General features: G+C 48.0%; 1 long non-coding RNA gene across 2 annotated transcripts in view; it reads left to right on the top strand.

The window, feature by feature from the left end:
* The first annotated feature begins 2,137 nt into the window (after positions 1 to 2,137).
* Positions 2,138 to 25,123, top strand: part of LOC125774467 (uncharacterized) — a 134,652-nt gene continuing 111,666 nt past the window's right edge. For both annotated transcript variants that reach the window (XR_007420927.1, XR_007420928.1), the window contains exon 1: positions 2,138 to 2,173. This is a non-coding gene — a long non-coding RNA (uncharacterized LOC125774467). The remainder of the gene's footprint in view (positions 2,174 to 25,123) is intronic.

Raw genomic sequence — 25,123 nt, 5'->3', positions numbered from 1 at the left:
AATGTGTCTCGGCTAAAGTGTCTTGGCTAAGGTGTCTTGGCTAAGGTGTCTTGGCTAAGGTGTCTTGGCTAAGGTGTCTTGGCTAATGTGTCTCGGCTAAGGTGTCTTGGCTAATGTGTCTTGGCTAATGTGTCTTGGCTAAGGTGTCTTGGCTAAGGTGTCTTGGCTAAGGTGTCTTGGCTAAGGTGTCTTGGCTAAGGTGTCTTGGCTAATGTGTCTTGGCTAAGGTGTCTTGGCTAATGTGTCTCGGCTAAGGTGTCTTGGCTAAGGTGTCTTGGCTAATGTGTCTCGGCTAAGGTGTCTTGGCTAAGGTGTCTTGGCTAAGGTGTCTCGGCTAATGTGTCTTGGCTAAGTTGTCTTAGCTAAGGTGTCTTGGCTAATGTGTTTTGGCTAAGGTGTCTTGGCTAATGTGTCTTGGCTAAGGTGTCTTGGCTAAGGTGTCTTGGCTAAGGTGTCTTGGCTAAGGTGTCTTGGCTAATGTGTCTTGGCTAAGGTGTCTCGGCTAATGTGTCTTGGCTAAGGTGTCTTAGCTAAGGTGTCTTGGCTAATGTGTTTTGGCTAAGGAATCTTGGCTAAGGTGTCTTGGCTAAGGTGTCTTGGCTAAGGTGTCTTGGCTAATGTGTCTTGGCTAAGGTGTCTTGGCTAATGTGTCTCGGCTAAGGTGTCTTGGTTAAGGTGTCTTGGCTAATGTGTCTCGGCTAAGGTGTCTTCGCTAAGGTGTCTTGGCTAAGGTGTCTCGGCTAATGTGTCTTGGCTAAGGTGTCTTGGCTAAGGTGTCTTGGCTAATGTGTTTTGGCTAAGGTGTCTTGGCTAAGGTGTCTTTGCTAAGGTGTCTTGGCTAAGGTGTCTTGGCTAAGGTGTCTTGGCTAAGGTGTCTTGGCTAATGTGTCTTGGCTAAGGTGTCTTGGCTTATGTGTCTTGGCTAAGGTGTCTTGGCTAAGGTGTCTTGGCTAAGGTGTCTTGGCTAATGTGTCTCGGCTAAGGTGTCTTGGCTAAGGTGTCTTGGCTAATGTGTCTTGGCTAAGGTGTCTTGGCTAAGGTGTCTTGGCTAATGTGTCTCGGCTAAGGTGTCTTGGCTAAGGTGTCTTGGCTAATGTGTCTTGGCTAATGTGTCTCGGCTAATGTGTCTTGGCTAAGGTGTCTTGGCTAAGGTGTCTTGGCTAATGTGTCTCGGCTAAAGTGTCTTGGCTAAGGTGTCTTGGCTAAAGTGTCTTGGCTAAGGTGTCTTGGCTAAGGTGTCTTGGCTAAGGTGTCTTGGCTAATGTGTCTCGGCTAAGGTGTCTTCGCTAAGGTGTCTTGGCTAAGGTGTCTCGGCTAATGTGTCTTGGCTAAGGTGTCTTGGCTAAGGTGTCTTGGCTAATGTGTTTTGGCTAAGGTGTCTTGGCTAATGTGTCTTTGCTAAGGTGTCTTGGCTAAGGTGTCTTGGCTAAGGTGTCTCGGCTAATGTGTCTTGGCTAAGTTGTCTTAGCTAAGGTGTCTTGGCTAATGTGTCTCGGCTAAGGTGTCTTGGCTAAGGTGTCTTGGCTAAGGTGTCTTGGCTAAGGTGTCTTGGCTAAAGTGTCTCGGCTAAAGTGTCTTGGCTAATGTGTCTTGGCTAATGTGTCTTGGCTAAGGTGTGTTGGCTAAGGTGTCTTGGCTTATGTGTCTTGGCTAAGGTGTCTTGGCTAAGGTGTCTTGGCTAAGGTGTCTTGGCTAATGTGTCTCGGCTAAGGTGTCTTGGCTAAGGTGTCTTGGCTAAGGTGTCTTGGCTAATGTGTCTTGGCTAAAAAGTCTTGGCTAAGGTGTCTTGGCTAAGGTGTCTTGGCTAGTGTGTCTCGGCTAAGGTGTCTTGGCTAATGTGTCTTGGCTAAGGTGTCTTGGCTAAGGTGTCTTGGCTAAGGTGTCTTGGCTAATGTGTCTTGGCTAAAAAGTCTTGGCTAAGGTGTCTTGGCTAAGGTGTCTTGGCTAGTGTGTCTCGGCTAAGGTGTCTTGGCTAATGTGTCTTGGCTAAGGTGTCTTGGCTAATGTGTCTTGGCTAATGTGTCTTGGCTAATGTGTCTCGGCTAAGGTGTCTTGGCTAAGGTGTCTTGGCTAATGTGTCTTGGCTAAGGTGTCTTGGCTAATGTGTCTTGGCTAAGGTGTCTTGGCTAAGGTGTCTTGGCTAATGTGTCTTGGCTAATGTGTATTGGCTAAGGTGTCTTGGCTAAGGTGTCTTGGCTAATGTGTCTTGGCTAAGGTGTCTTGGCTAAGGTGTCTTGGCTAAGGTGTCTTGGCTGAGGTGTCTTGGCTAAGGTGTCTTGGCTAATTTGTCTTGGCTAAGGTGTCTTGGCTAAGGTGTCTTGGCTAAGGTGTCTTGGCTAATGTGTCTCGGCTAAGGTGTCTTGGCTAAGGTGTCTTGGCTAAGGTGTCTTGGCTAAGGTGTCTTGGCTAAGGTGTCTTGGCTAATGTGTCTCGGCTAAAGTGTCTTGGCTAATGTGTCTTGGCTAAGGTGTCTTGGCTAAGGTGTCTTGGCTAAACTGTCTTGGCTAATGTGTCTTGGCTAAGGTGTCTTGGCTAAGGTGTCTTGGCTAATGTGTCTTGGCTAAAGTGTCTTGGCTAAGGTGTCTTGGCTAAGGTGTCTTGGCTAAGGTGTCTTGGCTAATGTGTCTTGGCTAAGGTGTCTTGGCTAATGTGTCTCGGCTAAGGTGTCTTGGCTATTGTGTCTTGGCTAAGGTGTCTTGGCTAAGGTGTCTTGGCTAAGGTGTCTTGGCTGAGGTGTCTTGGCTAAGGTGTCTTGGCTAATGTGTCTCGGCTAAAGTGTCTTGGCTAAGGTGTCTTGGCTAAGGTGTCTTGGCTAAAGTGTCTTGGCTAAGGTGTCTTGGCTAAGGTGTCTTGGTTAATGTGTCTCGGCTAAAGTGTCTTGGCTAAGGTGTCTTGGCTAAGGTGTCTTGGCTAAGGTGTCATGGCTAATGTGTCTCGGCTAAGGTGTCTTGGCTAATGTGTCTTGGCTAAGGTGTCTTGGCTAATGTGTCTTGGCTAATGTGTCTTGGCTAAGGTGTCTTGGCTAAGGTGTCTTGGCTAATGTGTCTCGGCTAAAGTGTCGGTGTCTCGGCTAAAGTGCTAAGGTGTCTTGGCTAAGGTGTCTTGGCTAAGGTGTCTTGGCTAATGTGTCTTGGCTAAGGTGTCTTGGCTAATGTGTCTCGGCTAATGTGTCTTGGCTAAGGTGTCTTGGCTAAGGTGTCTTGGCTAAGGTGTCTTGGCTAATGTGTCTCGGCTAATGTGTCTCGGCTAAGGTGTCTTGGCTAAGGTGTCTTGGCTAAGCTGTCTTGGCTAAGGTGTCTTGGCTAAGGTGTCTTGGCTAAGGTGTCTTGGCTAATGTGTCTCGGCTAAAGTTTTTTCTCTAAGGTGTCTTGGCTAAGGTGTCTTGGCTAAGGTGTCTTGGATAAGGTGTCTTGGCTAAGGTGTCTTGGCTAATGTGTCTCGGCTAAGGTGTCTTGGCTAAAGTGTCTTGGCTAATGTGTCTCGGCTAAGGTGTCTTGGCTAATGTGTCTTGGCTAAGGTGTCTTGGCTAAGGTGTCTTGGCTAAGGTGTCTTGGCTAAGGTGTCTTGGCTAAGGTGTCTTGGCTAAGGTGTCTTGGCTAATGTGTCTTGGCTAAGGTGTCTTGGCTAATGTGTCTTGGCTAAGGTGTCTTGGCTAAGGTGTCTTGGCTAATGTGTCTTGGCTAATGTGTCTTGGCTAAGGTGTCTTGGCTAATGTGTCTCGGCTAATGTGTCTTGGCTAAGGTGTCTTGGCTATTGTGTCTCGGCTAATGTGTCTTGGCTAAGGTGTCTTGGCTAAGGTGTCTTGGCTAAGGTGTCTTGGCTAATGTGTCTCGGCTAATGTGTCTCGGCTAAGGTGTCTTGGCTAATGTGTCTCGGCTAAAGTGTCTTGGCTAAGGTGTCTTGGCTAATGTGTCTCGGCTAAAGTGTCTTGGCTAAGGTGTCTTGGCTAAGGTGTCTTGGCTAAGGTGTCTTGGCTAAGGTGTCTTGGCTAAGGTGTCTTGGCTAATGTGTCTCGGCTAAGGTGTCTTGGCTAAAGTGTCTTGGCTAATGTGTCTCGGCTAAGGTGTCTTGGCTAATGTGTCTTGGCTAAGGTGTCTTGGCTAAGGTGTCTTGGCTAAGGTGTCTTGGCTAAGGTGTCTTGGCTAAGGTGTCTTGGCTAAGGTGTCTTGGCTAATGTGTCTTGGCTAAGGTGTCTTGGCTAATGTGTCTTGGCTAAGGTGTCTTGGCTGATGTGTCTCGGCTAAGGTGTCTTGGCTAAGGTGTCTTGGCTAATGTGTCTTGGCTAAGGTGTCTTGGCTAAGGTGTCTTGGCTAATGTGTCTTGGCTAAAGTGTCTTGGCTAATGTGTCTTGGCTAATGTGTTTTGGCTAAGGTGTCTTGGCTAATGTGTCTTGGCTAAGGTGTCTTGGCTAAGGTGTCTTGGCTAAGGTGTCTTGGCTAAGGTGTCTTGGCTAAGGTGTCTTGGCTAAGGTGTCTTGGCTAATGTGTCTTGGCTAAGGTTTCTCGGCTAATGTGTCTTGGCTAAGGTGTCTTAGCTAAGGTGTCTTGGCTAATGTGTTTTGGCTAAGGTGTCTTGGCTAAGGTGTCTTGGCTAAGGTGTCTTGGCTAAGGTGTCTTGGCTAATGTGTCTTGGCTAAGGTGTCTTGGCTAATGTGTCTCGGCTAAGGTGTCTTGGCTAAGGTGTCTTGGCTAATGTGTCTCGGCTAAGGTGTCTTGGCTAAGGTGTCTTGGCTAAGGTGTCTCGGCTAATGTGTCTTGGCTAAGGTGTCTTAGCTAAGGTGTCTTGGCTAATGTGTTTTGGCTAAGGTGTCTTGGCTAATGTGTCTTGGCTAAGGTGTCTTGGCTAAGGTGTCTTGGCTAAGGTGTCTTGGCTAAGGTGTCTTGGCTAATGTGTCTTGGCTAATGTGTCTTGGCTAAGGTGTCTTGGCTTATGTGTCTTGGCTAAGGTGTCTTGGCTAAGGTGTCTTGGCTAAGGTGTCTTGGCTAATGTGTCTCGGCTAAGGTGTCTTGGCTAAGGTGTCTTGGCTAATGTGTCTTGGCTAAGGTGTCTTGGCTAAGGTGTCTTGGCTAATGTGTCTCGGCTAAGGTGTCTTGGCTAAGGTGTCTTGGCTAATGTGTCTTGGCTAATGTGTCTCGGCTAATGTGTCTTGGCTAAGGTGTCTTGGCTAAGGTGTCTTGGCTAATGTGTCTCGGCTAAAGTGTCTTGGCTAAGGTGTCTTGGCTAAAGTGTCTTGGCTAAGGTGTCTTGGCTAAGGTGTCTTGGCTAAGGTGTCTTGGCTAAGGTGTCTTGGCTAAGGTGTCTTGGCTAAGGTGTCACGGCTAATGTGTCTTGGCTAATGTGTCTTGGCTAAAGTGTCTTGGCTAAGGTGTCTTGGCTAAGGTGTCTTGGCTAATGTGTCTTGGCTAAGGTGTCTTGGCTAATGTGTCTTGGCTAATGTGTCTCGGCTTATGTTTCTTGGCTAATGTGTCTTGGCTAAAGTGTCTTGGCTAATGTGTCTTGGCTAAGGTGTCTTGGCTAAGGTGTCTTGGCTAATGTGTCTTGGCTAAGGTGTCTTCGCTAATGTGTCTCGGCTAATGTGTCTTGGCTAAAGTGTCTTGGCTAAGGTGTCTTGGCTAAGGTGTCTTGGCTAATGTGTCTTGGCTAAGGTGTCTTGGCTAATGTGTCTTGGCTAAGGTGTCTTAGCTAAGGTGTCTTGGCTAATGTGTTTTGGCTAAGGTGTCTTGGCTAATGTGTCTTGGCTAAGGTGTCTTGGCTAAGGTGTCTTGGCAAAGGTGTCTTGGCTAATGTGTCTTGGCTAATGTGTCTTGGCTAAGGTGTCTTGGCTAAGGTGTCTTGGCTAAGGTGTCTTGGCTAAGGTGTCTTGGCTAATGTGTCTCGGCTAAGGTGTCTTGGCTAAGGTGTCTTGGCTAATGTGTCTTGGCTAAGGTGTCTTGGCTAATGTGTCTCGGCTAAAGTGTCTTGGCTAAGGTGTCTTGGCTAAGGTGTCTTGGCTAAGGTGTCTTGGCTAAGGTGTCTTGGCTAATGTGTCTCGGCTAAGGTGTCTCGGCTAAGGTGTCTTGGCTAATGTGTCTTGGCTAAAGTGTCTTGGCTAAGGTGTCTTGGCTAATGTGTCTCGGCTAAGGCTAAGGTGTCTTGGCTAAGATGCTTGGCTAAGGTGTCTTGGCTAAGGTGTCTTGGCTAAGGTGTCTTGGCTAATGTGTCTTGGCTAAGGTGTCTTGTCTAATGTGGCTTGGCTAAGGTGTCTTGGCTAAGGTGTCTTGGCTAATGTGTCTCGGCTAAAGTGTCTTGGCTAAGGTGTCTTGGCTAAAGTGTCTTGGCTAAGGTGTCTTGGCTAAGGTGTCTTGGCTAAGGTGTCTTGGCTAAGGTGTCTTGGCTAATGTGTCTTGGCTAAGGTGTCTTGGCTAAGGTGTCTTGGCTAATGTGTCTTGGCTAAGGTGTCTTGGCTAAAGTGTCTTGGCTAAGGTGTCTTGGCTAAGGTGTCTTGTCTAAGGTGTCTTGGCTAAGGTGTCTCGGCTAAGGTGTCTTGGCTAATGTGTCTTGGCTAAAGTGTCTTGGCTAAGGTGTCTCGGCTAAGGTGTCTTGGCTAAGGTGTCTTGGCTAAGGTGTCTTGGCTAATGTGTCTTGGCTAAGGTGTCTTGGCTAAGGTGTCTTGGCTAAGGTGTCTTGGCTAATGTGTCTTGGCTAATGTGTCTTGGCTAAGGTGTCTTGGCTAAGGTGTCTTGGCTAATGTGTCTTGGCTAAGGTGTCTTGGCTAAGGTGTCTTGGCTAAGGTGTCTTGGCTAAGGTGTCTTGGCTAAGGTGTCTTGGCTAAGGTGTCTTGGCTAAGGTGTCTTGGCTAAAGTGTCTTGGCTAAGGTGTCTTGGCTAAGGTGTCTTGGCTAATGTGTCTCGGCTAAAGTGTCTTGGCTAAGGTGTCTTGGCTAAGGTGTCTTGGCTAAGGTGTCTTGGCTAATGTGTCTCGGCTAAGGTGTCTTGGCTAATGTGTCTTGGCTAAGGTGTCTTGGCTAATGTGTCTTGGCTAATGTGTCTTGGCTAAGGTGTCTTTTCTAAGGTGTCTTGGCTAATGTGTCTCGGCTAAAGTGTCGGTATCTCGGCTAAAGTGCTAAGGTGTCTTGGCTAAGGTGTCTTGGCTAAGGTGTCTTGGCTAAGGTGTCTTGGCTAATGTGTCTCGGCTAAAGTGTCTTGGCTAAGGTGTCTTGGCTAAGGTGTCTTGGCTAAGGTGTCTTGGCTAAGGTGTCTTGGCTAATGTGTCTCGGCTAAGGTGTCTTGGCTAATGTGTCTTGGCTAATGTGTCTTGGCTAAGGTGTCTTGGCTTATGTGTCTCGGCTAAGGTGTCTTGGCTAATGTGTCTTGGCTAAGGTGTCTTAGCTAAGGTGTCTTGGCTAATGTGTTTTGGCTAAGGTGTCTTGGCTAATGTGTCTTGGCTAAGGTGTCTTGGCTAAGGTGTCTTGGCAAAGGTGTCTTGGCTAATGTGTCTTGGCTAATGTGTCTTGGCTAAGGTGTCTTGGCTAAGGTGTCTTGGCTAAGGTGTCTTGGCTAAGGTGTCTTGGCTAATGTGTCTCGGCTAAGGTGTCTTGGCTAAGGTGTCTTGGCTAATGTGTCTTGGCTAAGGTGTCTTGGCTAATGTGTCTCGGCTAAAGTGTCTTGGCTAAGGTGTCTTGGCTAAGGTGTCTTGGCTAAGGTGTCTTGGCTAAGGTGTCTTGGCTAATGTGTCTCGGCTAAGGTGTCTCGGCTAAGGTGTCTTGGCTAATGTGTCTTGGCTAAAGTGTCTTGGCTAAGGTGTCTTGGCTAATGTGTCTCGGCTAAGGCTAAGGTGTCTTGGCTAAGATGCTTGGCTAAGGTGTCTTGGCTAAGGTGTCTTGGCTAAGGTGTCTTGGCTAATGTCTCTTGGCTAAGGTGTCTTGTCTATTGTGTCTTGGCTAAGGTGTCTTGGCTAAGGTGTCTTGGCTAATGTGTCTCGGCTAATGTGTCTTGGCTAAGGTGTCTTGGCTAAAGTGTCTTGGCTAAGGTGTCTTGGCTAAGGTGTCTTGGCTAAGGTGTCTTGGCTAAGGTGTCTTGGCTAATGTGTCTTGGCTAAGGTGTCTTGGCTAAGGTGTCTTGGCTAATGTGTCTTGGCTAAGGTGTCTTGGCTAAAGTGTCTTGGCTAAGGTGTCTTGGCTAAGGTGTCTTGTCTAAGGTGTCTTGGCTAAGGTGTCTCGGCTAAGGTGTCTTGGCTAATGTGTCTTGGCTAAAGTGTCTTGGCTAAGGTGTCTCGGCTAAGGTGTCTTGGCTAAGGTGTCTTGGCTAAGGTGTCTTGGCTAATGTGTCTTGGCTAAGGTGTCTTGGCTAATGTGTCTTGGCTAAGGTGTCTTGGCTAATGTGTCTTGGCTAATGTGTCTTGGCTAAGGTGTCTTGGCTAAGGTGTCTTGGCTAATGTGTCTTGGCTAAGGTGTCTTGGCTAAGGTGTCTTGGCTAAGGTGTCTTGGCTAAGGTGTCTTGGCTAAGGTGTCTTGGCTAAGGTGTCTCGGCTAAGGTGTCTTGGCTAAGGTGTCTTGGCTAAGGTGTCTTGGCTAATGTGTCTCGGCTAATGTGTCTCGGCTAAGGTGTCTTGGCTAAGGTGTCTTGGCTAAGGTGTCTTGGCTAAGGTGTCTTGGCTAAGGTGTCTTGGCTAAGGTGTCTTGGCTAATGTGTCTCGGCTAAAGTGTCTTGGCTAAGGTGTCTTGGCTAAGGTGTCTTGGCTAAGGTGTCTTGGCTAATGTGTCTTGGCTAAGGTGTCTTGGCTAAGGTGTCTTGGCTAAGGTGTCTTGGCTAAGGTGTCTTGGCTAAGGTGTCTTGGCTAAGGTGTCTTGGCTAATGTGTCTTGGCTAAGGTGTCTTGGCTAATGTGTCTTGGCTAAGGTGTCTTGGCTAATGTGTCTTGGCTAAGGTGTCTTGGCTAAGGTGTCTTGGCTAATGTGTCTCGGCTAAGGTGTCTTGGCTAAGGTGTCTTGGCTAATGTGTCTCGGCTAAGGTGTCTTGGCTAAGGTGTCTTGGCTAAGGTGTCTCGGCTAATGTGTCTCGGCTAATGTGTCTTGGCTAAAGTGTCTTGGCTAAGGTGTCTTGGCTAAGGTGTCTTGGCTAATGTGTCTTGGCTAAGGTGTCTTGGCTAATGTGTCTTGGCTAAGGTGTCTTAGCTAAGGTGTCTTGGCTAATGTGTTTTGGCTAAGGTGTCTTGGCTTATGTGTCTTGGCTAAGGTGTCTTGGCTAAGGTGTCTTGGCTAAGGTGTCTTGGCTAATGTGTCTCGGCTAAGGTGTCTTGGCTAATGTGTCTTGGCTAAGGTGTCTTGGCTAATGTGTCTTGGCTAAAGTGTCTTGGCTAAGGTGTCTTGGCTAATGTGTCTCGGCTAAAGTGTCTTGGCTAAGGTGTCTTGGCTAAGGTGTCTTGGCTAAGGTGTCTTGGCTAAGGTGTCTTGGCTAATGTGTCTCGGCTAAGGTGTCTTGGCTAATGTGTCTTGGCTAATGTGTCTTGGCTAAGGTGTCTTGGCTAAGGTGTCTTGGCTAAGGTGTCTTGGCTAAGGTGTCTTGGCTAAGGTGTCTTGGCTAATGTGTCTTGGCTAAGGTGTCTCGGCTAATGTGTCTCGGCTAAGGTGTCTTGGCTAAGGTGTCTTGGCTAAGGTGTCTTGGCTAAGGTGTCTTGGCTAATGTGTCTCGGCTAAGGTGTCTTGGCTAATGTGTCTCGGCTAAGGTGTCTTGGCTAAGGTGTCTTGGCTAAGGTGTCTTGGCTAAGGTGTCTTGGCTAAGGTGTCTTGGCTAAGGTGTCTTGGCTAATGTGTCTTGGCTAAGGTGTCTCGGCTAATGTGTCTTGGCTAAGGTGTCTTAGCTAAGGTGTCTTGGCTAATGTGTTTTGGCTAAGGTGTCTTGGCTAAGGTGTCTTGGCTAAGGTGTCTTGGCTAAGGTGTCTTGGCTAATGTGTCTTGGCTAAGGTGTCTTGGCTAATGTGTCTCGGCTAAGGTGTCTTGGCTAAGGTGTCTTGGCTAATGTGTCTCGGCTAAGGTGTCTTGGCTAAGGTGTCTTGGCTAAGGTGCCTCGGCTAATGTGTCTTGGCTAAGGTGTCTTAGCTAAGGTGTCTTGGCTAATGTGTTTTGGCTAAGGTGTCTTGGCTAATGTGTCTTGGCTAAGGTGTCTTGGCTAAGGTGTCTTGGCTAAGGTGTCTTGGCTAATGTGTCTTGGCTAATGTGTCTTGGCTAAGGTGTCTTGGCTAATGTGTCTTGGCTAAGGTGTCTTGGCTAATGTGTCTTGGCTAAAGTGTCTTGGCTAAGGTGTCTTGGCTAATGTGTCTCGGCTAAAGTGTCTTGGCTAAGGTGTCTTGGCTAAGGTGTCTTGGCTAAGGTGTCTTGGCTAAGGTGTCTTGGCTAATGTGTCTCGGCTAAGGTGTCTTGGCTAAGGTGTCTTGGCTAATGTGTCTCGGCTAAGGTGTCTTGGCTAAGGTGTCTTGGCTAAGGTGTCTCGGCTAATGTGTCTTGGCTAAGTTGTCTTAGCTAAGGTGTCTTGGCTAATGTGTTTTGGCTAATGTGTCTTGGCTAATGTGTCTTGGCTAAGGTGTCTTGGCTAATGTGTCTTGGCTAAGGTGTCTTGGCTAATGTGTCTTGGCTAATGTGTCTTGGCTAAGGTGTCTTGGCTAATGTGTCTTGGCTAAGGTGTCTTGGCTAAGGTGTCTTGGCTAATGTGTCTCGGCTAAAGTGTCTTGGCTAAGGTGTCTTGGCTAAGATGTCTTGGCTAATGTGTCTTGGCTAATGTGTCTTGGCTAAGGTGTCTTGGCTAAGGTGTCTTGGCTAATGTGTCTCGGCTTATGTGTCTCGGCTAAAGTGTCTTGGCTAAGGTGTCTTGGCTAAGGTGTCTCGGCTAAGGTGTCTTGGCTAAGGTGTCTTGGCTAATGTGTCTTGGCTAATGTGTCTTGGCTAAGGTGTCTTGGCTAATGTGTCTTGGCTAAGGTGTCTTGGCTAATGTGTCTTGGCTAATGTGTCTTGGCTAATGTGTCTTGGCTAAGGTGTCTTGGCTAAGGTGTCTTGGCTAATGTGTCTCGGCTAAAGTGTCTTGGCTAAGGTGTCTTGGCTAAGGTGTCTTGGCTAAGGTGTCTTGGCTAAGGTGTCTTGGCTAATGTGTCTTGGCTAATGTGTCTCGGCTAAGGTGTCTTGGCTAATGTGTCTTGGCTAAGGTGTCTTGGCTAAGGTGTCTTGGCTAATGTGTCTTGTCTAAGGTGTCTTGGCTAAGGTGTCTTGGCTAAGGTGTCTTGGCTAAGGTGTCTTGGCTAAGGTGTCTTGGCTAATGTGTCTTGGCTAAGGTGTCTTGGCTAAGGTGTCTTGGCTAAGGTGTCTTGGCTAATGTGTCTTGGCTAATGTGTCTTGGCTAAGGTGTCTTGGCTAAGGTGTCTCGGCTAAGGTGTCTTGGCTAATGTGTCTTGGCTAAGGTGTCTTGGCTAATGTGTCTTGGCTAATGTGTCTTGGCTAATGTGTCTTGGCTAAGGTGTCTTGGCTAAGGTGTCTTGGCTAAGGTGTCTAGGCTAATGTGTCTTGGCTAATGTGTCTCGGCTAAGGTGTCTTGGCTAATGTGTCTTGGCTAAGGTGTCTTGGCTAAGGTGTCTTGGCTAAGGTGTCTTGGCTAAGGTGTCTTGGCTAATGTGTCTTGGCTAAGGTGTCTTGGCTAAGGTGTCTTGGCTAAGGTGTCTTGGCTAAGGTGTCTTGGCTAATGTGTCTTGGCTAATGTGTCTCGTCTAAGGTGTCTCGTCTAAGGTGTCTTGGCTAAGGTGTCTTGGCTAATGTGTCTTGGCTAAGGTGTCTTGGCTATTGTGTCTTGGCTAAGGTGTCTTGGCTAAGGTGTCTTGGCTAAGGTGTCTTGGCTAAGGTGTCTTGGCTAAGGTGTCTTGGCTAAGGTGTCTTGGCTAAGGTGTCTTGGCTAAGGTGTCTTGGCTAATGTGTCTTGGCTAATGTGTCTTGGCTAAGGTGTCTTGGCTAAGGTGTCTTGGCTAAGGTGTCTTGGCTAAAGTGTCTCGGCTAAAGTGTCTTGGCTAATGTGTCTTGGCTAATGTGTCTTGGCTAAGGTGTCTTGGCTAAGGTGTCTTGGCTTATGTGTCTTGGCTAAGGTGTCTTGGCTAAGGTGTCTTGGCTAATGTGTCTCGGCTAAGGTGTCTTGGCTAAGGTGTCTTGGCTAAGGTGTCTTGGCTAATGTGTCTTGGCTAAAGTGTCTTGGCTAAGGTGTCTTGGCTAAGGTGTCTTGGCTAGTGTGTCTCGGCTAAGGTGTCTTGGCTAATGTGTCTTGGCTAAGGTGTCTTGGCTAATGTGTCTTGGCTAATGTGTCTTGGCTAATGTGTCTCGGCTAAGGTGTCTTGGCTAAGGTGTCTTGGCTAATGTGTCTTGGCTAAGGTGTCTTGGCCAATGTGTCTTGGCTAAGGTGTCTTGGCTAAGGTGTCTTGGCTAATGTGTCTTGGCTAATGTGTCTTGGCTAAGGTGTCTTGGCTAAGGTGTCTTGGCTAATGTGTCTTGGCTAAGGTGTCTTGGCTAAGGTGTCTTGGCTAAGGTGTCTTGGCTGAGGTGTCTTGGCTAAGGTGTCTTGGCTAAGGTGTCTTGGCTAAGGTGTCTTGGCTAAGGTGTCTTGGCTAATGTGTCTCGGCTAAGGTGTCTTGGCTAAGGTGTCTTGGCTAAGGTGTCTTGGCTAAGGTGTCTTGGCTAAGGTGTCTTGGCTAATGTGTCTCGGCTAAAGTGTCTTGGCTAATGTGTCTTGGCTAAGGTGTCTTGGCTAAAGTGTCTTGGCTAATGTGTCTTGGCTAATGTGTCTTGGCTAAGGTGTCTTGGCTAAGGTGTCTTGGCTAATGTGTCTTGGCTAAAGTGTCTTGGCTAAGGTGTCTTGGCTAAGGTGTCTTGGCTAAGGTGTCTTGGCTAATGTGTCTTGGCTAAGGTGTCTTGGCTAAGGTGTCTTGGCTAAGGTGTCTTGGCTGATGTGTCTTGGCTAAGGTGTCTTGGCTAATGTGTCTCGGCTAAGGTGTCTTGGCTATTGTGTCTTGGCTAAGGTGTCTTGGCTAAGGTGTCTTGGCTAAGGTGTCTTGGCTAAGGTGTCTTGGCTAAGGTGTCTTGGCTAATGTGTCTCGGCTAAAGTGTCTTGGCTAATGTGTCTTGGCTAAGGTGTCTTGGCTAATGTGTCTTGGCTAATGTGTCTTGGCTAAGGTGTCTTTTCTAAGGTGTCTTGGCTAATGTGTCTCGGCTAAAGTGTCGGTGTCTCGGCTAAAGTGCTAAGGTGTCTTGGCTAAGGTGTCTTGGCTAAGGTGTCTTGGCTAATGTGTCTTGGCTAATGTGTCTTGGCTAATGTGTCTTGGCTAAGGTGTCTTGGCTAAGGTGTCTTGGCTAAGGTGTCTTGGCTAAGGTGTCTTGGCTAATGTGTCTTGGCTAATGTGTCTTGGCTAATGTGTCTTGGCTAAGGTGTCTTGGCTAAGGTGTCTTGGCTAATGTGTCTTGGCTAAAGTGTCTTGGCTTAGGTGTCTTGGCTAATGTGTCTCGGCTAAGGTGTCTTGGCTAATGTGTCTTGGCTAAGGTGTCTTGGCTAATGTGTCTCGGCTAATGTGTCTTGGCTAAGGTGTCTTGGCTAAGGTGTCTTGGCTAATGTGTCTTGGCAAATGTGTCTTGGCTAAGGTGTCTTGGCTAATGTGTCTTGGCTAAAGTGTCTTGGCTAAGGTGTCTTGGCTAATGTGTCTCGGCTAAGGTGTCTTGGCTAAAGTGTCTTGGCTAATGTGTCTTGGCTAAGGTGTCTTGGCTAAGGTGTCTTGGCTAAGGTGTCTTGGCTAAGGTGTCTTGGCTAAGGTGTCTTGGCTTAGGTGTCTTGGCTAAGGTGTCTTGGCTAAGGTGTCTTGGCTAATGTGTCTCGGCTAAGGTGTCTTGGCTAAGGTGTCTTGGCTAAGCTGTCTTGGCTAAGGTGTCTTGGCTAATGTGTCTTGGCTAAAGTGTCTTGGCTAATGTGTCTTGGCTAAAGTGTCTTGGCTAAGGTGTCTTGGCTAATGTGTCTCGGCTAAGGTGTCTTGGCTAAAGTGTCTTGGCTAATGTGTCTTGGCTAAGGTGTCTTGGCTAAGGTGTCTTGGCTAAGGTGTCTTGGCTAAGGTGTCTTGGCTAAGGTGTCTTGGCTAAGGTGTCTTGGCTAAGGTGTCTTGGCTAATGTGTCTCGGCTAAGGTGTCTTGGCTAAGGTGTCTTGGCTAAGCTGTCTTGGCTATGGTGTCTTGGCTAATGTGTCTTGGCTAAAGTGTCTTGGCTAATGTGTCTCGGCTAAAGTGTCTTGGCTAAGGTGTCTTGGCTAAGGTGTCTTGGCTAATGTGTCTTGGCTAAGGTGTCTTGGCTAAGGTGTCTTGGCTAATGTGTCTTGGCTAAGGTGTCTTGGCTAAGGTGTCTTGGCTAATGTGTCTTGGCTAATGTGTCTTGGCTAATGTGTCTTGGCTAAGGTGTCTTGGCTAATGTGTCTTGGCTAATGTGTCTTGGCTAAGGTGTCTTGGCTAATGTGTCTGGACTAATGTGTCTTGGCTAAGGTGTCTTGGCTAAGGTGTCTCGGCTAATGTGTCTTGGCTAAGGTGTCTTGGCTAAGGTGTCTTGGCTAAGGTGTCTTGGCTAATGTGTCTCGGCTAATGTGTCTCGGCTAAGGTGTCTTATCTAAGGTGTCTTGGCTAAGGTGTCTTGGCTAAGGTGTCCTGGCTAAGGTGTCGTGGCTAAGGTGTCTTGGCTAAGGTGTCTTGGCTAATGTGTCTCGGCTAAAGTGTCTTGGCTAAGGTGTCTTGGCTAAGGTGTCTTGGCTAAGGTGTCTTGGCTAAGGTGTCTTGGCTAAGGTGTCTTGGCTAATGTGTCTCGGCTAAGGTGTCTTGGCTAAAGTGTCTTGGCTAATGTGTCTTGGCTAAGGTGTCTTGGCTAAGGTGTCTTGGCTAAGGTGTCTTGGCTAAGGTGTCTTGGCTAATGTGTCTTGGCTAAGGTGTCTTGGCTAATGTGTCTTGGCTAAGGTGTCTTGGCTAATGTGTCTCGGCTAAGGTGTCTTGGCTAAGGTGTCTTGGCTAATGTGTCTTGGCTAAGGTGTCTTGGCTAAGGTGTCTTGGCTAATGTGTCTTGGCTAAAGTGTCTTGGCTTAGGTGTCTTGGCTAATGTGTCTCGGCTAAGGTGTCTTGGCTAAGGTGTCTTGGCTAATGTGTCTTGGCTAAAGTGTCTTGGCTAAGGTGTCTTGGCTAATGTGTCTCGGCTAAAGTGTCTTGGCTAAGGTGTCTTGGCTAAGGTGTCTTGGCTAAGGTGTCTTGGCTAAGGTGTCTTGGCTAATGTGTCTCGGCTAAGGTGTCTTGGCTAATGTGTCTTGGCTAATGTGTCTTGGCTAAGGTGTCTTGGCTAAGGTGTCTTGGCTAAGGTGTCTTGGCTAAGGTGTCTTGGCTAAGGTGTCTTGGCTAATGTGTCTTGGCTAAGGTGTCTTGGCTAATGTGTCTCGGCTAAGGTGTCTTGGCTAAGGTGTCTTGGCTAATGTGTCTCGGCTAAGGTGTCTTGGCTAAGGTGTCTTGGCTAAGGTGTCTCGGCTAATGTGTCTTGGCTAAGTTGTCTTAGCTAAGGTGTCTTGGCTAATGTGTTTTGGCTAAGGTGTCTTGGCTAATGTGTCTTGGCTAAGGTGTCTTGGCTAAGGTGTCTTGGCTAAGGTGTCTTGGCTAAGGTGTCTTGGCTAATGTGTCTTGGCTAAGGTGTCTCGGCTAATGTGTCTTGGCTAAGGTGTCTTAGCTAAGGTGTCTTGGCTAATGTGTTTTGGCTAAGGTGTCTTGGCTAAGGTGTCTTGGCTAAGGTGTCTTGGCTAAGGTGTCTTGGCTAATGTGTCTTGGCTAAGGTGTCTTGGCTAATGTGTCTCGGCTAAGGTGTCTTGGCTAATGTGTCTTGGCTAAGGTGTCTTGGCTAATGTGTCTCGGCTAAGGTGTCTTGGCTAAGGTGTCTCGGCTAATGTGTCTCGGCTAAGGTGTCTTCGCTAAGGTGTCTTGGCTAATGTGTCTTGGCTAAGGTGTCTTGGCTAAGGTGTCTTGGCTAAGGTGTCTTGGCTAATGTGTCTTGGCTAAGGTGTCTTGGCTTATGTGTCTTGGCTAAGGTGTCTTGCCTAAGGTGTCTTGGCTAAGGTGTCTTGGCTAATGTGTCTCGGCTAAGGTGTCTTGGCTAAGGTGTCTTGGCTAATGTGTCTTGGCTAAGGTGTCTTGGCTAAGGTGTCTTGGCTAATGTGTCTCGGCTAAGGTGTCTTGGCTAAGGTGTCTTGGCTAATGTGTCTTGGCTAATGTGTCTCGGCTAATGTGTCTTGGCTAAGGTGTCTTGGCTAAGGTGTCTTGGCTAATGTGTCTCGGCTAAAGTGTCTTGGCTAAGGTGTCTTGGCTAAAGTGTCTTGGCTAAGGTGTCTTGGCTAAGGTGTCTTGGCTAAGGTGTCTTGGCTAAGGTGTCTTGGCTAAGGTGTCTTGGCTAAGGTGTCACGGCTAATGTGTCTTGGCTAATGTGTCTTGGCTAAAGTGTCTTGGCTAAGGTGTCTTGGCTAAGGTGTCTTGGCTAATGTGTCTCGGCTTATGTTTCTTGGCTAATGTGTCTTGGCTAAAGTGTCTTGGCTAAGGTGTCTTGGCTAATGTGTCTTGGCTAAGGTGTCTTGGCTAATGTGTCTTGGCTAAGGGGTCTTCGCTAATGTGTCTCGGCTAATGTGTCTTGGCTAAAGTGTCTTGGCTAAGGTCTCTTGGCTAAGGTGTCTTGGCTAATGTGTCTTGGCTAAGGTGTCTTGGCTAATGTGTCTTGGCTAAGGTGTCTTAGCTAAGGTGTCTAGGCTAATGTGTTTTGGCTAAGGTGTCTTGGCTAATGTGTCTTGGCTAAGGTGTCTTGGCTAAGGTGTCTTGGCAAAGGTGTCTTGGCTAATGTGTCTTGGCTAATGTGTCTTGGCTAAGGTGTCTTGGCTAAGGTGTCTTGGCTAAGGTGTCTTGGCTAAGGTGTCTTGGCTAATGTGTCTCGGCTAAGGTGTCTTGGCTAAGGTGTCTTGGCTAATGTGTCTTGGCTAAGGTGTCTTGGCTAAGGTGTCTTGGCTAATGTGTCTCGGCTAAAGTGTCTTGGCTAAGGTGTCTTGGCTAAGGTGTCTTGGCTAAGGTGTCTTGGCTAATGTGTCTCGGCTAAGGTGTCTCGGCTAAGGTGTCTTGGCTAATGTGTCTTGGCTAAAGTGTCTTGGCTAAGGTGTCTTGGCTAATGTGTCTCGGCCAAGGCTAAGGTGTCTTGGCTAAGATGCTTGGCTAAGGTGTCTTGGCTAAGGTGTCTTGGCTAAGGTGTCTTGGCTAATGTGTCTTGGCTAAGGTGTTTTGGCTAAGGTGTCTTGGCTAAGGTGTCTTGGCTAATGTGTCTTGGCTAAGGTGTCTTGGCTAAGGTGTCTTGGCTAATGTGTCTCGGCTAAAGTGTCTTGGCTAAGGTGTCTTGGCTAAAGTGTCTTGGCTAATGTGTCTTGGCTAAGGTGTCTTGGCTAAAGTGTCTTGGCTAAGGTGTCTTGGCTAAGGTGTCTTGGCTAAGGTGTCACGGCTAATGTGTCTTGGCTAATGTGTCTTGGCTAAAGTGTCTTGGCTAAGGTGTCTTGGCTAAGGTGTCTTGGCTAAGGTGTCTTGGCTAATGTGTCTCGGCTAAGGTGTCTTGGCTAAGGTGTCTTGGCTAAGGTGTCTTGGCTAATGTGTCTTGGCTAAGGTGTCTTGGCTAAGGTGTCTTGGCTAAGGTGTCTTGGCTAATGTGTCTTGGCTAAGGTGTCTTGGCAAAGGTGTCTTGGCTAATGTGTCTTGGCTAATGTGTCTTGGCTAAGGTGTCTTGGCTAAGGTGTCTTGGCTAATGTGTCTTGGCTAAGGTGTCTTGGCTAAGGTGTCTTGGCTAAGGTGTCTTGGCTAAGGTGCATCTAAGCCAAGCATCTTAGCCAAGACACCTTAGCCTTGGCTAAGGTGTCTTGGCTAATGTGTCTCGGCTAAAGTGTCTTGGCTAAGGTGTCTTGGCTAAGGTGTCTTGGCTAAGGTGTCTTGGCTAATGTGTCTCGGCTAAGGTGTCTCGGCTAAGGTGTCTTGGCTAAAGTGTCTTGGCTAAAGTGTCTTGGCTAAGGTGTCTTGGCTAATGTGTCTCGGCTAAGGTGTCTTGGCTAAGGTGTCTTGGCTAATGTGTCTTGGCTAAGGTGTCTTGGCGAATGTGTCTCGGCTAAGGTGTCTCGGCTAAGGTGTCTTGGCTAATGTGTCTTGGCTAAAGTGTCTTGGCTAAGGTGTCTTGGCTAATGTGTCTCGGCTAAGGCTAAGGTGTCTTGGCTAAGATGCTTGGCTAATGTGTCTTGGCTAAGGTGTTTTGGCTAAGGTGTCTTGGCTAAGGTGTTTTGGCTAAGGTGTCTTGGCTAAGGTGTCTTGGCTAATGTGTCTTGGCTAAGGTGTCTTGGCTAAGGTGTCTTGGCTAATGTGTCTCGGCTAAAGTGTCTTGGCTAAGGTGTCTTGGTTAAAGTGTCTTGGCTAAGGTGTCTTGGCTAAGGTGTCTTGGCTAAGGTGTCTTGGCTAAGGTGTCTTGGCTAAGGTGTCTTGGCTAAGGTGTCTTGGCTAAGGTGTCTTGGCTAATGTGTCTTGGCTAAAGTGTCTTGGCTAAGGTGTCTTGGCTAAGGTGTCTTGGCTAAGGTGTCTTGGCTAATGTGTCTCGGCTAAGGTGTCTTGGCTAAGGTGTCTTGGCTAAGGTGTCTTGGCTAATGTGTCTTGGCTAAGGTGTCTTGGCTAAGGTGTCTTGGCTAAGGTGTCTTGGCTAATGTGTCTTGGCTAAGGTGTCTTGGCAAAGGTGTCTTGGCTAATGTGTCTTGGCTAAGGTGTCTTGGCTAAGGTGTCTTGGCTAAGGTGTCTTGGCTAAGGTGTCTTGGCTAATGTGTCTCGGCTAAGGTGTCTTGGCTAAGGTGTCTTGGCTAATGTGTCTTGGCTAAGGTGTCTTGGCTAAGGTGTCTTGGCTAATGTGTCTCGGCTAAAGTGTCTTGGCTAAGGTGTCTTGGCTAAAGTGTCTTGGCTAAGGTGTCTTGGCTAATGTGTCTCGGCTAAGGTGTCTCGGCTAAGGTGTCTTGGCTAATGTGTCTCGGCTAAGGTGTCTTGGCTAAGGTGTCTTGGCTAATGTGTCTCGGCTAAGGCTAAGGTGTCTTGGCTAAGCTGCTTGGCTAAGATATCTTGGCTAAGGTGTCTTGGCTAAGGTGTCTTGGCTAATGTGTCTTGGCTAATGTGTCTCGGCTAAGGTGTCTTGGCTATTGTGTCTTGGCTAAGGTGTCTTGGCTAATGTGTCTTGGCTAATGTGTCTTGGCTAAGGTGTCTTGGCTAAGGTGTCTTGGCTAATGTGTCTTGGCTAAAGTGTCTTGGCTAAGGTGTCTTGGCTAAGGTGTCTTGGCTAAGGTGTCTTGGCTAATGTGTCTCGGCTAAAGTGTCTTGGCTAAGGTGTCTTGGCTAAGGTGTCTTGGCTAAAGTGTCTTGGCTAATGTGTCTCGGCTAAGGTGTCTTGGCTAAGGTGTCTTGGCTAAGGTGTCTTGGCTAATGTGTCTTGGCTAAGGTGTCTTGGCTAAGGTGTCTCGGCTAAGGTGTCTTGGCTAATGTGTCTCGGCTAAGGTGTCAAGGCTAAAGTGTCTTGGCTAATGTGTCTCGGCTAAGGTGTCTTGGCTAAGGTGTCTTGGCTAAGGTGTCTTGGCTAAGGTGTCTTGGCTAATGTGTCTCGGCTAAAGTGTCTTGGCTAAGGTGTCTTGGCTAAGGTGTCTTGGCTAAGGTGTCTTGGCTAAGGTGTCTTGGCTAATGTGTCTCGGCTAAAGTGTCTTGGCTAAGGTGTCTTGGCTAAGGTGTCTTGGCTAATGTGTCTCGGCTAAGGTGTCTTGGCTAAGGTGTCTTGGCTAAGGTGTCTCGGCTAAGGTGTCTTGGCTAAGGTGTCTTGGCTAAGGTGTCTTGGCTAATGTGTCTCGGCTAAAGTGTCTTGGCTAAGGTGTCTTGGCTAAGGTGTCTTGGCTAAGGTGTCTTGGCTAAGGTGTCTTGGCTAATGTGTCTCGGCTAAAGTGTCTTGGCTAAGGTGTCTTGGCTAAGGTGTCTTGGCTATTGTGTCTTGGCTAAGGTGTCTTGGCTAATGTGTCTCGGCTAAAGTGTCTTGGCTAAGGTGTCTTGGCTAAGGTGTCTTGGCTATTGTGTCTTGGCTAAGGTGTCTTGACTAAGGTGTCTTGGCTAATGTGTCTTGGCTAAGGTGTCTTGGCTAAGGTGTCTTGGCTAATGTGTCTTGGCTAAAGTGTCTTGGCTAAGGTGTCTTGGCTAAGGTGTCTTGGCTAAGGTGTCTTGGCTAATGTGTCTCGGCTAAAGTGTCTTGGCTAAGGTGTCTTGGCTAAGGTGTCTTGGCTAAAGTGTCTTGGCTAATGTGTCTCGGCTAAGGTGTCTTGGCTAAGGTGTCTTGGCTAAGGTGTCTTGGCTAATGTGTCTTGGCTAAGGTGTCTTGGCTAAGGTGTCTCGGCTAAGGTGTCTTGGCTAATGTGTCTCGGCTAAGGTGTCAAGGCTAAAGTGTCTTGGCTAATGTGTCTCGGCTAAGGTGTCTTGGCTAAGGTGTCTTGGCTAAGGTGTCTTGGCTAATGTGTCTCGGCTAAAGTGTCTTGGCTAAGGTGTCTTGGCTAAGGTGTCTTGGCTAAGGTGTCTTGGCTAAGGTGTCTTGGCTAAGGTGTCTTGGCTAATGTGTCTCGGCTAAAGTGTCTTGGCTAAGGTGTCTTGGCTAAGGTGTCTTGGCTAAGGTGTCTTGGCTAAGGTGTCTTGGCTAATGTGTCTTGGCTAATGTGTCTTGGCTAAGGTGTCTTGGCTAAGGTGTCTTGGCTAATGTGTCTTGGCTAAAGTGTCTTGGCTAAGGTGTCTTGGCTAAGGTGTCTTGGCTAAGGTGTCTTGGCTAATGTGTCTCGGCTAAAGTGTCTTGGCTAAGGTGTCTTGGCTAAGGTGTCTTGGCTAAAGTGTCTTGGCTAATGTGTCTCGGCTAAGGTGTCTTGGCTAAGGTGTCTTGGCTAAGGTGTCTTGGCTAATGTGTCTTGGCTAAGGTGTCTTGGCTAAGGTGTCTCGGCTAAGGTGTCTTGGCTAATGTGTCTCGGCTAAGGTGTCAAGGCTAAAGTGTCTTGGCTAATGTGTCTCGGCTAAGGTGTCTTGGCTAAGGTGTCTTGGCTAAGGTGTCTTGGCTAAGGTGTCTTGGCTAATGTGTCTCGGCTAAAGTGTCTTGGCTAAGGTGTCTTGGCTAATGTGTCTCGGCTAAGGTGTCAAGGCTAAAGTGTCTTGGCTAATGTGTCTCGGCTAAGGTGTCTTGGCTAAGGTGTCTTGGCTAAGGTGTCTTGGCTAAGGTGTCTTGGCTAATGTGTCTCGGCTAAAGTGTCTTGGCTAAGGTGTCTTGGCTAAGGTGTCTTGGCTAAGGTGTCTTGGCTAATGTGTCTCGGCTAAAGTGTCTTGGCTAAGGTGTCTTGGCTAAGGTGTCTTGGCTAAGGTGTCTTGGCTAATGTGTCTCGGCTAAAGTGTCTTGGCTAAGGTGTCTTGGCTAAGGTGTCTTGGCTAAGGTGTCTTGGCTAAGGTGTCTTGGCTAAGGTGTCTCGGCTAAGGTGTCTTGGCTAATGTGTCTCGGCTAAGGTGTCTTGGCTAAGGTGTCTTGGCTAAGGTGTCTTGGCTAATGTGTCTCGGCTAAAGTGTCTTGGCTAAGGTGTCTTGGCTAAGGTGTCTCGGCTAAGGTGTCTTGGCTAATGTGTCTCGGCTAAGGTGTCTTGGCTAAGGTGTCTTGGCTAAGGTGTCTTGGCTAAGGTGTCTTGGCTAATGTGTCTCGGCTAAAGTGTCTTGGCTAAGGTGTCTTGGCTAAGGTGTCTCGGCTAAGGTGTCTTGGCTAATGTGTCTCGGCTAAGGTGTCAAGGCTAAAGTGTCTTGGCTAATGTGTCTCGGCTAAGGTGTCTTGGCTAAGGTGTCTTGGCTAAGGTGTCTTGGCTAAGGTGTCTTGGCTAATGTGTCTCGGCTAAAGTGTCTTGGCTAAGGTGTCTTGGCTAAGGTGTCTTGGCTAAGGTGTCTTGGCTAATGTGTCTCGGCTAAAGTGTCTTGGCTAAGGTGTCTTGGCTAAGGTGTCTTGGCTAAGGTGTCTTGGCTAAGGTGTCTTGGCTAATGTGTCTCGGCTAAAGTGTCTTGGCTAAGGTGTCTTGGCTAAGGTGTCTTGGCTATTGTGTCTTGGCTAAGGTGTCTTGGCTAATGTGTCTCGGCTAAAGTGTCTTGGCTAAGGTGTCTTGGCTAAGGTGTCTTGGCTATTGTGTCTTGGCTAAGGTGTCTTGACTAAGGTGTCTTGGCTAATGTGTCTTGGCTAAGGTGTCTTGGCTAAGGTGTCTTGGCTAATGTGTCTTGGCTAAAGTGTCTTGGCTAAGGTGTCTTGGCTAAGGTGTCTTGGCTAAGGTGTCTTGGCTAATGTGTCTCGGCTAAAGTGTCTTGGCTAAGGTGTCTTGGCTAAGGTGTCTTGGCTAAAGTGTCTTGGCTAATGTGTCTCGGCTAAGGTGTCTTGGCTAAGGTGTCTTGGCTAAGGTGTCTTGGCTAATGTGTCTTGGCTAAGGTGTCTTGGCTAAGGTGTCTCGGCTAAGGTGTCTTGGCTAATGTGTCTCGGCTAAGGTGTCAAGGCTAAAGTGTCTTGGCTAATGTGTCTCGGCTAAGGTGTCTTGGCTAAGGTGTCTTGGCTAAGGTGTCTTGGCTAATGTGTCTCGGCTAAAGTGTCTTGGCTAAGGTGTCTTGGCTAAGGTGTCTTGGCTAAGGTGTCTTGGCTAAGGTGTCTTGGCTAAGGTGTCTTGGCTAATGTGTCTCGGCTAAAGTGTCTTGGCTAAGGTGTCTTGGCTAAGGTGTCTTGGCTAAGGTGTCTTGGCTAAGGTGTCTTGGCTAATGTGTCTTGGCTAATGTGTCTTGGCTAAGGTGTCTTGGCTAAGGTGTCTTGGCTAATGTGTCTTGGCTAAAGTGTCTTGGCTAAGGTGTCTTGGCTAAGGTGTCTTGGCTAAGGTGTCTTGGCTAATGTGTCTCGGCTAAAGTGTCTTGGCTAAGGTGTCTTGGCTAAGGTGTCTTGGCTAAAGTGTCTTGGCTAATGTGTCTCGGCTAAGGTGTCTTGGCTAAGGTGTCTTGGCTAAGGTGTCTTGGCTAATGTGTCTTGGCTAAGGTGTCTTGGCTAAGGTGTCTCGGCTAAGGTGTCTTGGCTAATGTGTCTCGGCTAAGGTGTCAAGGCTAAAGTGTCTTGGCTAATGTGTCTCGGCTAAGGTGTCTTGGCTAAGGTGTCTTGGCTAAGGTGTCTTGGCTAAGGTGTCTTGGCTAATGTGTCTCGGCTAAGGTGTCTTGGCTAAGGTGTCTTGGCTAATGTGTCTCGGCTAAGGTGTCAAGGCTAAAGTGTCTTGGCTAATGTGTCTCGGCTAAGGTGTCTTGGCTAAGGTGTCTTGGCTAAGGTGTCTTGGCTAAGGTGTCTTGGCTAATGTGTCTCGGCTAAAGTGTCTTGGCTAAGGTGTCTTGGCTAAGGTGTCTTGGCTAAGGTGTCTTGGCTAAGGTGTCTTGGCTAATGTGTCTCGGCTAAAGTGTCTTGGCTAAGGTGTCTTGGCTAAGGTGTCTTGGCTAATGTGTCTCGGCTAAGGTGTCTTGGCTAAGGTGTCTTGGCTAAGGTGTCTCGGCTAAGGTGTCTTGGCTAAGGTGTCTTGGCTAAGGTGTCTTGGCTAATGTGTCTCGGCTAAAGTGTCTTGGCTAAGGTGTCTTGGCTAAGGTGTCTTGGCTAAGGTGTCTTGGCTAAGGTGTCTTGGCTAATGTGTCTCGGCTAAAGTGTCTTGGCTAAGGTGTCTTGGCTAAGGTGTCTTGGCTAATGTGTCTCGGCTAAGGTGTCTTGGCTAAGGTGGCTTGGCTAAGGTGTCTTGGCTAATGTGTCTCGGCTAAGGTGTCTTGGCTAATGTGTCTTGGCTAAGGTGTCTTGGCTAAGGTGTCTTGGCTAATGTGTCTTGGCTAAAGTGTCTTGGCTTAGGTGTCTTGGCTAATGTGTCTCGGCTAAGGTGTCTTGGCTAAGGTGTCTTGGCTAAGGTGTCTTGGCTAAGGTGTCTTGGCTAAGGTGTCTTGGCTAAGGTGTCTTGGCTAATGTGTCTTGGCTAAGGTGTCTTGGCTAATGTGTCTTGGCTAAGGTGTCTTGGCTAATGTGTCTCGGCTAAAGTGTCTTGGCTAATGTGTCTCGGCTAAGGTGTCTTGGCTAAGGTGTCTTGGCTAAGGTGTCTTAGCTAATGTGTCTCGGCTAAGGTCTCTTGGCTAAGGTGTCTTGGCTAAGGTGTCTTGGCTAATGTGTCTTGGCTAAGGTGTCTTGGCTAAGGTGTCTTGGCTAATGTGCCTCGGCTAAGGTGTCTTGGCTAAAGTGTCTTGGCTAATGTGTCTCGGCTAAGGTGTCTTGGCTAAGGTGTCTTGGCTAAGGTGTCTTGGCTAATGTGTCTCGGCTAAAGTGTCTTGGTTAAAGTGTCTTGGCTAAGGTGTCTTGGCTAAGGTGTCTTGGCTAAGGTGTCTTGGCTAATGTGTCTCGGCTCAAGTGTCTTGGCTAAGGTGTCTTGGCTAAGGTGTCTTGGCTAAGGTGTCTTGGCTAATGTGTCTTGGCTAAGGAGTCTTGGCTAAGGTGTCTTGGCTAATGTGTCTCGGCTAAAGTATCTTGGCTAAGGTGTCTTGGCTAAGGTGTCTTGGCTAAGGTGTCTTGGCTTATGTGTCTCGGCTAAGGTGTCTTGGCTAATGTGTCTTGGCTAAGGTGTCTTGGCTAATGTGTCTTGGCTAAGGTGTCTTGGCTAAGGTGTCTTGGCTAATGTGTCTCGGCTAATGTAAATTCGACGACACGTCGCGAATAGAATTTTATCCCGCGAAGGTTTCAACCGAGAACTCTCGCGCAGTTCCTTAGAAGCGAAGGCGTTTTTTCAATTTAGCGGGTCGGGCTGCTAGCCTTTTAACGAATAAATTCGAAAGAAGTTTCTAGCGGCGGACCTCCGTTCAATTAGACTACCAACTCAACTAATGACTCGAAGCCGGTTAGATTGCAAGTCAAGTTTATTGAAAAATTCCGTTTCTTATATACTAAAAATTAACTGTAGAAAATGAAGGTAAGAGCGAGAAGGGTAATTAGAAAGAGATA

The sequence above is a fragment of the Anopheles funestus genome, unplaced genomic scaffold (genome assembly GCF_943734845.2).
Source record: "Anopheles funestus unplaced genomic scaffold, idAnoFuneDA-416_04 scaffold_10_ctg1, whole genome shotgun sequence".
Lineage (NCBI taxonomy): Eukaryota > Metazoa > Arthropoda > Insecta > Diptera > Culicidae > Anopheles > Anopheles funestus.
This window is presented reverse-complemented; position numbering and strand designations above follow the sequence as displayed.